The sequence below is a fragment of the Salvelinus sp. IW2-2015 genome, linkage group LG35, assembly GCF_002910315.2.
Source record: "Salvelinus sp. IW2-2015 linkage group LG35, ASM291031v2, whole genome shotgun sequence".
NCBI lineage: Eukaryota > Metazoa > Chordata > Actinopteri > Salmoniformes > Salmonidae > Salvelinus > Salvelinus sp. IW2-2015.
In genome coordinates this window covers 11,382,061-11,392,917 of record NC_036874.1, presented here as the reverse complement: position 1 = coordinate 11,392,917, position 10,857 = coordinate 11,382,061, and the positions used below count along the sequence as shown (strand labels likewise).

Below are 10,857 nucleotides of genomic sequence, written 5' to 3'. Positions count from 1 at the left end.
TGTACTTTTTTTCTTGATTCATTTAATTTGAGGTCTCTGGCTAGCTCAAAATGAGATTACTTTATTACATTTTGCCAAAATGTTCTGCAGCATATCAGTATTCTATGTACAGAAATATATTGGTTACAACCATACATACTACCTAATATTCCCACCCACTTGTCAATTAGAAATGCAAATATGAAAGAAAGAGGAGAAAAACAAGAAATGGTTKGATCTCTACTTTTCCAAACCACATCTTTGTCAGTCCTTCCACCTGGTGACAAAGCAGAATCATTACAAAAGTAAAATGACACTTCCTTGAAAAACATTACCAAAACATTACCAAAATTTGCTTCTACAGTATGTACAACTAGGAAGTATTCTTATTGAAAATGTACAACCACCAGGCACATACAGTACCAGCTGACACAGTGCTGTAAAACAAAGCATTTACCAAAGCTACTAACTACAGTAGTTTCAGTTATTATACAAAGTCTCTGTACTTTCATAAAACATTCAAACTGGATTCAGCACATGAGGAAACAACACCAAAACTATTAACTACTGTAGTTTCAGTTGAACAAAAGTCCCAGTATCATCATAAAACTTTCAATCTGGATTCAGAAACTGATATAAGAACCCATGGCTGTATAATACTGTATGCCATCCCCCACGTTTCTAGCAAAAATTGCTTTGTCACTCACCACCACCCATAATAGCCTTGACGTTGGAGTAAAGCACTGTATCCTCATCTGTCTCTGCTGCTGGCTTACTGTTCTCTTTCTCCTCATTCTTCCCCATCATCTCCTTCCCRTCTACCCCCTCCTCCATCACTCCACTCCCATCTCCTCCATCTTCTTCTCCCTCTTTCTACTCTCATTTGATTTCAGCGTAGTTCGACTCTGTGGTAGTGGTCTTCTTCTCTGCCTCCTCAGGAGTCTTCTTCTTCAGCAGGGAGTAGTTGATTCTGGCGTAGTCCACATCATTTGGTTCTTCCCCTGTTGCAAATTTTCCCGTGGCTCCACTGGTCTGGGGCCCTCTGATTTCTGCTCCCTCCCTCAGCACCACCTGCAGAGGGGTCTGTTCACACCCCACAGCCTGTCCTTCATCTGTCTATGGAGTACATTACACAAAGAACTGTGTTAGGAGTCTTATGTTAGCTTGGTGGTCCCAGATCTGTTTATGCTGTCTTATCAACTCATATTGGCATGTCAATGCTAACTGAATGTTGATAAAGCTGAATAAAGAATGTAACTGGTACTGCACCTGTTGGCCTTCACATGCCACCATCTCCAGGTTCATGAAAGGGCTTTTGGAGTCTGAGTCCTTTAGGGTCCTCTCTTTATGTCTAGCAGGGACGTCCATTACATTATCGTGCAAGGCGTTGGTGCATTTGACAACGTATCTGATTCTCTTGATAGTAAATATGAATTTCTAAAGACAATCTGCAATTGATTTAAAAAACAACACTCAGTTAACACTAACTGTACATCAGTAATAGAATGCATTTACCTTTCACTGACCTTTTACCTTTTTACCTCTCACTGTCAACTGCGTTTATTTTCAGCAAACTATATTTGTATGAACATGACAAGATTCAACAACTGAGACATAAACTGAACAAGTTCCACAGACATGTGACTAACAGAAATGGAATAATGTGTCCCTGAACAAAGGGGTGGTCAAAATCAAAAGTAAGAGTCAGTATCAGGTGTGGCCACCAGCTACATTAAGTACTACAGTGCATCTCCTCCTCATGGACTGCACCAGATTAGCCAGTTCTTGCTGGTGAGATGTTACTTCTTGTGAGATGTTACCCCACTCTTTCACCAAGGCACCTGCAAGTTCCCAGACATTTCTGGGGGGAATGGCCCTATCCCTCACCCTCCGATCCAACAGGTCCCAGACATGCTCAATGGGATAGAGATCCGGGCTCTTTGCTGGCCATGGCAGATCACTGACATTCTTGTCGTGCAGGAAATCCCACACAGAACGAGCAGTATGGCTGGTGGCATTGTCATGCTGGAGGGTCATATCAGAATGAGCCTATAGGAAGGGTACCACATGAGAGAGGAGGATATCTTCCCTGTAACGCACAGGGTTGAGATTGCCTGCAATGACAACAAGCTCAGTCTGATGACGCTGTGACGCACCACCCCAGACCATGACGGACCCTCCACCTCCAAATCGATCCCGCTCCAGAGTACAGGCCTCGGTGTAACGCTCATTCCTTCGACAATAAATGCRAATCCGACCATCACCCCTGGTGAGATAAAACCGCAACTCGTCAGTGAAGAGCACTTTTTGCCAGTCCTGTCTGGCCCAGCGACGGTGGGTTTGTGCGCATAGGCGACGTTGTTGCCGGTGATGTCTAGTGAGGACCTGCTTTACAACATGCCAACAAGCCTTCAGTCCAGCCTCTCTTAGCCTATTACGGACAGTCTGAGCACTGATGAAGGGATTGTGCGTTCCTGGTGTAACTCGGGCAGTTGTTGTTGCCATCCTGTACCTGTCCCGCAGGTGTGATGTTCGGATGTACCGATCCTGTGCAGGTGTTGTTCTTACGTGGTTGCCACTGCGAGGACAATTCACTGTCTCCTGTCTGCCCTGTAGGCCTGTCTCAAGGGCGTCTCACAGTATGGACATCACCATTGATCCCCTGTCCACATCTGCGAGTCCCATGCGCTCCTTGCAAGCATGCCTATGACTTCAGGCAGATGAGGCAGGGACCCTGGGCATCTTCTTTTGGTGTTTTTCAGAGTCAGTAGAAGTCCTCTTAGTGTCCTAAGTTTTCATAACTGTGGACTTAATTGCCACCGTCTGTAATTGTTAGTGTCTTAACACCTTAGACAGGGCATGTTCATTAATTGTCCATAGGTTCTTGAACAAGCATGGGAACAGTGTTTGAAACCTTTTACAATGAAGTCTGTGAAGTTATTGGTTTTACGAATTATCATTGAAAGACGGGGTCCTGAAAAAGGGACTGTTTCTTTTTTTGCTGAGTTTAGTCCCACCTGACAAACATCCAGTGAAAGTGCAGGGCGCCAAATTCAAACTACGAATTGTAAATATTTAACATTCTTGAAAATACACATGCAATATGTCAAAATAAAGCTTACTTCTTGTTAATCCAGCGTGTGTCAGATTTCAAAAAGGCTTTACGGCGAAAGCAAACCATGCGATTATCTGGGACAGCGCCCAGCGTACAAATGCATAACAATCATTTTCAACAGGCAGGTGGCGACACAAGTCAGAAATAACGATAATATTCATGCCTTACCTTTGAAGATCTTCTTCTGTTGGCACTCACATATGTCCACGAAACATCACAAATGGTCCTTTTGTTCGATAAACTCCTTTTTTATATCCCCAAAATGTCCATTATTTGGCACGTTTGATTCAGAAAAACACCGGTTCCAACTCGCCCAACATGACTACAAATGATGTAATAAGTTACCTGTAAACTTTGTCCAAACATTTCAAACAACGTTCCTAATCCATCTTAGGTATCCTAAAACGTAAATAATCGTAATATTTAATACGGAATATACTGTGTTCAATAGCGGATAAAATCAAAGTGGAGTGAGCTACAGTCACGCGCACCAAACAAAAAGTACACTTGGCTTGATTCTCATTCTCGAATGACGTACTTCTTCATTTCTCAAAGGAAACACATACCCAATTTCTAAAGATGTTGACATCTAGTGGAAGCCATAGGAACTGCAACCAAGTGCCTCAATAATCTAGTTACCCATAGAAAACTAATTGAAAACAGTCAGCTCAACAACAACAAAAATCCTGGATGGTTTTGTCCTCGGGGTTTCGCCTGCTAATTAAGTTTGTTTATACTCACAGACATAATTTTAACAGTTTTTAGAAACTATAGAGTGTTTTCTATCCAAATCTATATTTTTCTGTCGCTATATATGCATATCCTAGCTTCTGGGCCTGAGTAGCAGGCAGTTTACTTTGGGCACGCTTTTCATCCGGACGTCAAAATACCACCCCCTATCCCAACGAAGTTTAAGGCCCATGCCACTGTAGCCAACCTCACTGGACGTGGCCGCCAAAGAAAACCTGATGTAAGTTTGCAGCCAAGGATTGTTCGATTGGTGGAGAAAGCACCTTGGTCAACTGCCACACAGATTCAAGCTGACCTTCAGACACAAGGTACGACAGTTTCAACTCGCACCATCCGTCGCCAACTCAATGAAACGGGGTTATATGGCAGGAGAACCAGGAAGACCCCACTGCTGAGAGAAAGACATAAGAAAGCCCGACTGCAATTTGCCAAAACACACCTGAACATACCAAAATCCTTCTGGGAGAATGTTCTGTGTACAGATGAGACCAAATTAGAGCTTTTTGGTAAAGCACCCAGGAATGGTTCAAGACAAAAYGCTGGACTGTTCTGAAGTGGCCAGCAATGAGTCCAGATCTAAATCCCATTGAACACTTGTGGAGAGATCTGAAAACAACAGTGAGGAGAARGCACCCTTCTAATCTGGGAGAACTGGAGCAGTTTGCACAAGAGGAGTGGGCTAAACTGCCAGTACAGAGGTGCAGGAAGCTCATTGATGGTTATAGGAAGCACTTGATTGCAGTTATTTTGACCAAAGGCTTTGCTACCAAATATTACGTCTAGGGTGTCAATAATTWTGTTAATGCCATTTGTATATTTTCTGATTTAAATCAATATATTGTGTTCTGAATCAAAAACAAAGGTTCTGTAATATTAACAGTGAAATAAAGAACTGTGGAGACCAAATACTTTGTTCAATTTCAACTTATTTTTWGGGAAAATTGTGAGTTACTTGAAAAAAGTGCAAGGATGCCAATATTTTGGCYACGACTTTATATATTATTTCATACAGTTTCTACATTACTTAATTAACAGTTAATCTCATGCCACCTCTTCATTGTTTACTGTAACTACATCACACATCTTTTTTTTTACCACAATATGGAATGGAGATATATATATATATTGAAGTCAGAGAATTGGCAGGTGAAGGAATCTACAGCAATGCACAAAGTSCAATGAGCAAATGTACAATTTCAGTATGATAGTGCAAATAATCATTATATCTCCATATTTGATTCACATAGTTTATCAAAAGTTTAAAAAAATTAAAGTATGTGATTTTTAAAACTTATAATACTTTTCCATGAAATACATAATCATTTTTATTATAAAAMAATGGTGCTTCTTAACTTTTTCATTTTATGCATACAAATCTGAAACTTTACAAAGAAGAACAGTATGAATTATTTCACATGAAAATGATCTCAGTCTACTGAAAACTCTCAGCATAAGCTTAGGAGTGSAGGGAAGAACAGGTGCTCAATTATCATGGACGCCTGGCAATGACCTCATACTCTTCCTGAGACGTGTATTTTTTATCCAATGAGATGTAGGTACTCTCCTCTTCTTTTGGCTTCACATTCTTACCTTGCATCCTTTGAGAACCACAAGAAAAAACCAAGTGGTGGGGTTAAGTTCCTTCTAGCACTCAGAGAAAGTAAATCTAGGCCTGTAGTAAGCATTTTATCAGACAGTTTCTGGGCTTATAACAGATACTTTGAGAAATAAGGTTTCCTTCTCATGTAAAAATACTTCWATATTCTGCATCTATGAACTAGATGTGAAATATATTAGCAGGATATAAGTCATAATTATCCWAATTTTGTCTCTATTGTGCTATAAGTGAAAATGATCCTACCGTATGTAAGCATTTGTAGACAGGTARATGAGAAGGGCTACAGTCACACTGAGAGACACACCAGCTATGGTCCAGGGGAGAACTGCATTCCCACATCCTTCAGAAAGATCTACAATATATGAAGAGAGAAACAGTATCATCAGAGCAGTCTTAGACCTCTTGCAACATAACCCACACCACACAATTGCATCTGTCTACAGGAAAGAATGTTTTCCATGTTTTGTCTTTAAATTATAGCACCTCTCTGTTTCCCTCCTTTTTGCGTGACCTGCACTCCTCTCTCACTACACCCACAACATTTCTGCTGACACAATTCCACAGTGGTGTTGTTGTGGTTTCCAACAGGCAGGCTGATGGTGCTGTACACTGAGGAACCCAACACTGATGTAGTGGGCTGCACCTCTCTGTGTTGAGCTCCAGCAGTGGCCACTCTATGGGGTAAGGGAACCCCTGACTGACACACACACAGGTCATGACCTCTGCCTGGTCCACACACCCAGAGCAAGGAAGAATCACAGGAAGGTCTGGAAAAAGACAGTGAAGAGAGAGATATCAGTGATAGATTGATGCTAAAAACATGCCAGAGTAATTCCAGATCATAAAATATGACATGAGTTTGTATATTTCAGTCCAGTTTGTACTTACACATCACAGTGACAACAATGGAAGCTGTCAAAGTCCTGTTAAGCTGTTGAACTGTACACACATACTCCCAGCATGTTCTCTTGTCACATTGGAGATGGTGAGAGCAGCATTTTCCCTGTAATTCTGAAGTGGGCACTTGTCCCGTTCTTACTCCAAGTGATGTCAGATGGAGGGTAACTGTTAACACTGCAGGTCAGATCCAGGGTACCTTCCTCCTTCACCATTTCATTTCCAGTTATTTGGGGGTCTTTCACATCTTTAAGTGCAAAGAGTTTCTAATTGTACACATTTATTTTTAACATACACTAAATTCAGACTATGTTGGTTGAGGGACTAATAACAATGGATCATGATTAAAAAGGGAAAAAGTCAAAGCCATGCATAACTGCAGGTGGAGCCTTCATACTGTATTTTATTTATTAATTTTTTTATTTAACCTTTATTTAACCAGGTAGGCAAATTGAGAACACGTTCTCATTTACAATTGCGACCTGGCCAAGATAAAGCAAAGCAGTTCGCACACATACAACAACACATAGTTACACATGGAGTAAAACAAACATATAGTCAATAATACAGTGAAAAAATAAAAAAAATAAGTCTATATACAATGTGAGCAAGTGAGGTGAGATAAGGGAGGTGAAGGCAAACAAATATATTGTATAAATAAATAAAAAATATAAAGGCCATGGAGGCGAAGTGAGTACAAACAGCAAGTAAAATAAAAACTAAAAAAAACAATGGAATGGTTGGTTTGCAGTGGAAGAAAGTGCAAAGTAGAGACAGAAATAATGGGGTGCAAAGGAGCAAAATAAATTAATAATATAATACAGTAGTATACTGTAAATACTTCATACTGTATAATTTGCTTATTATCAAGGTTATTCCTAGGTTTCAAAGATTCTCTGGAATAAGGTGTTCATGTAAAATGTAGGACAGGTGGTACTCACATGTCACTTTCAAAGTTACTGTCTCTTCAATTTGATATTTTTTTCTGGAAGGTTACTTGACACGCAACCATCATGTTGTGGTGTTCAGCTGAGGGGGTAAAGGTCAACGTTGAGAAGTGGGTTGTTGTCACATGGGTCAGGTCCTCTCTAATCTGTATGGTGGTGTTGTCTCTGAGCTCAGTGAGTGTTGTCTCCTGTTCCTCTCCATGTCCATGTGATGTTAGGAGGAGTTCCAGAGCAAATCCCCGGGGCGGTGCAGGTCAGAGTAGCTGGTTCTCCCTCTGTCAGAGGAGGAGTCAACACTGAGGGCTTCTGGGTCAGAGCTGGAGGCAGGAAATACAAACACAGAAGTGAGTTTTACACCTGTGTACAAAACAGCAGTGACACATAATCAGCCGTAGGAGGCAGCATGCATGTGATGACTCTGAATGGGAGTTTTCCCAGTAAATGTCCTCTTATGATAGAACTTTATAATAAGGGAGACCTGAGGGGGAACTTGACACGTATGTGCTGTATACATTAACTACAATAATAGGTTGTCACTGTAACTGGTAATAATAGTCATAGTACCTGTCACTGTGATTTTCATTTTCTGTGGGAATGTAAATGGTCCTTCTAACATTCTGAATTGATACTCTCCAGCATCATTCTCTCTGATGTCGTTGATGATCACACTACAGTTCTTCTTTGTCAGATCAGTCTCCAGTAGAGACACTCTCTGTTTAAAATCCTCCTGAGCTTTATGGGGAGTTTCAGAGTGGAAAATTATGTTTTCATCCTTATAACATCTGCCATTTGTAGGGCACTTGAACCATATTGCAGTGGTAGGCTTGATGTCATCAGGGTGAGTGAAAGTACATGAAATAACAGCACATAGTCCTTCTCTGCTGTTATTTCTGCTGGACTGAAGGTGATGGTCCAGGGTGATGCTGTTGCTGGGGTTGTTGCTGTCCTGATGGAGGGAAATTAATACAGTTATGAGTAATACAGAAAGCACTTGGATACTACTTCACTTGTTCGTAAACATTTTTTATGAGATAGTGTCTACTGAGATATTTGCCAAACCACTACTACTACCACATCTACTTATGATTATCATATCAACATTAGTTGTGATAAAAGGGACCTTACCGTTGCATGTGTTCTCTCTCTGTCAGAGAGAGAAGTAGAGCTGCCGAGATGAGGACCCACATCCTGCCTCCACTGCCTTGATGAATCAATCACACGGGGTCTCTTTCCTCTTTCTCTTATTGTCACTATCTCTGATGGTGTCCACTGGTCTGGAGCACAGGTGTGAAATAGAATATGAAATGGTGTTGTGATAATAACAACATATAGCAATACACATCCGATATTAATGTTTCATTACATCTTTATGAGTGCTACAGTGTCATCCATAACAACCGTCTTATAGCATGTTTATTCAACTAAGCGTATTTTGCTGTAATGCCTAGAGAGTATGTCAAAGAAAAATGTATGGTCTCAGTGTCACGACTTCCACCGAAGGTGGCTTCCCTGCCTGTTCTAGCGGCGCTCGGCGGTCGTCGTCGCCGGTCTACTAGCTGCCATCGATCCCCTTTTCCTATTCTGTTTGTTATGTCTTATTGGTTGCACCTGTTTCTTGTTTGAGTTTTGTTTCAGGGCTATTTAAGCCTGTTAGGCCCCCTGCTTTTGTGGCGGGCTTGTTCTCTGTTTGTCTATGTTGGTTGCGTGTTATGTTCACTGACTGTTTGGTGTCTAGTTTTGGGTTGGACATATTTATTTTCGCCTGTCGTTTTTGGCGTTACTTTTGGATACCGTAATAACGTTTGGTTTTCCCCATTATCCTCTGCTCTCTGCGCCTGACTCCGCACCCACCACTCCTAGCTGTGTGACACTCAGTTCCTATGAGCACCTTCTTCATAATGCATTCCAAGCACATTTATAACTCCTTATGAGTGACTCCTTATAAAACATTATAATGCCAGCATAAGCGTTAATAACTGCTCGAAAATATCTTTAACTGCATTCATACATTTTTATGAATAAGCTACAGTTGAAGTCGGAGGTTTACACACACTTAGGTAGGAGTCATTAAAATTAGTTTTTTCAACCACTCCACAAATTTCTTGTTAACAAACTATAGTTTTGGCAAGTCGTTAGGACATCTACTTTGTGGATGACACAAGTAATCTTTCCAACAATTGTTTACAGACAGATTATTTCACTTACTTCACCGTATCACAATTCCACTGGGGCAGAAGTTTACATCCACTAAGTTGACTGGGCCTTTAACAGCTTGGAAAATTCCAGAAAATCATGTTATGTCTTTAGAAGCTTCTGATAGGCTGATTGACATCATTTGAGTCAATTGGAGGTGTACCTGTGGATGTATTTCAAGGCCTACCTTCAAACTCAGTGCCTCTTTGCTTGACATCATGGGAAAATCAAAAGAAAGTCTGGTTCATCCTTGGGAGCAATTTCCAAACGCCTGAACGTACCATGTTCATCTGTACAAACAAAGGTCACAAGTATAAACACCATGGGACCACGCAGCCGTCATACCGCTCAGGAAGGAGACGCGTTCTGTCTCCTAGAGATGAATGTACTTTGGTGCAAAAAGTGCAAATCAATCCCAAGACAACAGCAAAGGACCTTGTGGAGATGCTGGAGGAAAACAGGTACAAAAGTATCTATATCCAAAGTAAAACAAGTCCTATATCAACATAACCTGAAAGGCTGCCGCTGCTCCAAGGAAGAAGCCACTGCTCCAAAACTGCCATAAAAAAAGCCAGACTACAGTTTGCAACTGCACATGGGACAAAGATTGTACTTTTGGAGAAATGTCCTCTGGTCTGATGAATAAAAATAGAACTGTTTGGCCATAATGACCATCGTTATGTTGGAGAAAAAAGGGGGATGTTTGCAAGCTGAAGAACACCATCCCAACCGTGAAGCACGGGGGTGGCAGCATCATGTTGTGGGGCTGCTTTGCTGCAGGAGGGACTGTGCACTTCACAAAATAGATGGCATCACGAGGAGGGAAAGTATGTGTTTATATTGAAGCAACATATCAAGACATCAGTCAGGAAGTTAAAGCTTGGTCGCAAACGGGGCTTACAAATGGACAATGACCCCAAGCATACTTCCAAAGTTGTGGCAAAATGGCTTAAGGACAACAAAGTCAAGGTATTGGAGTGGCCATCACAAAGCCCTGACCTCAATTCTATAGAAGATTTGTGGGCAGAACTGAAAAAGCATGTGCGAGCATGGAGGCCTACAAACCTGACTCAGTTACACCATCTCTGTCAGAGGAATGGGCCAAAATTTACCCAACTTATTGTGGGAAGCTTGTGGAAGGCTACCCGAACGGTTTGACCACGTTAAACAATTTAAAGTCCATGCTTCCAAATATAATTCAGTGTATGTAAACTTCTGACCCACTGAGAATGTGATGAAAGAAATAAAAGCGAAATAATCATTCTCTCTGCCATTATTGTGACATTTCACATTCTTAAAAATAAGTGGTGATCCTAACGGACCTAAGACAGGGAATTTGTTACTAGATTAAATGTCAG

The 10,857-nt window shown here is 41.2% G+C and overlaps 1 pseudogene; it reads right to left on the bottom strand.

Annotated features, from left to right (window-relative positions):
* Positions 1 to 5,227: 5,227 nt before the first annotated feature.
* On the bottom strand, positions 5,228 to 8,439 carry LOC139023728 (sialic acid-binding Ig-like lectin 14; annotated as a pseudogene).
* Between the last annotated feature and the right edge of the window lie 2,418 nt (positions 8,440 to 10,857).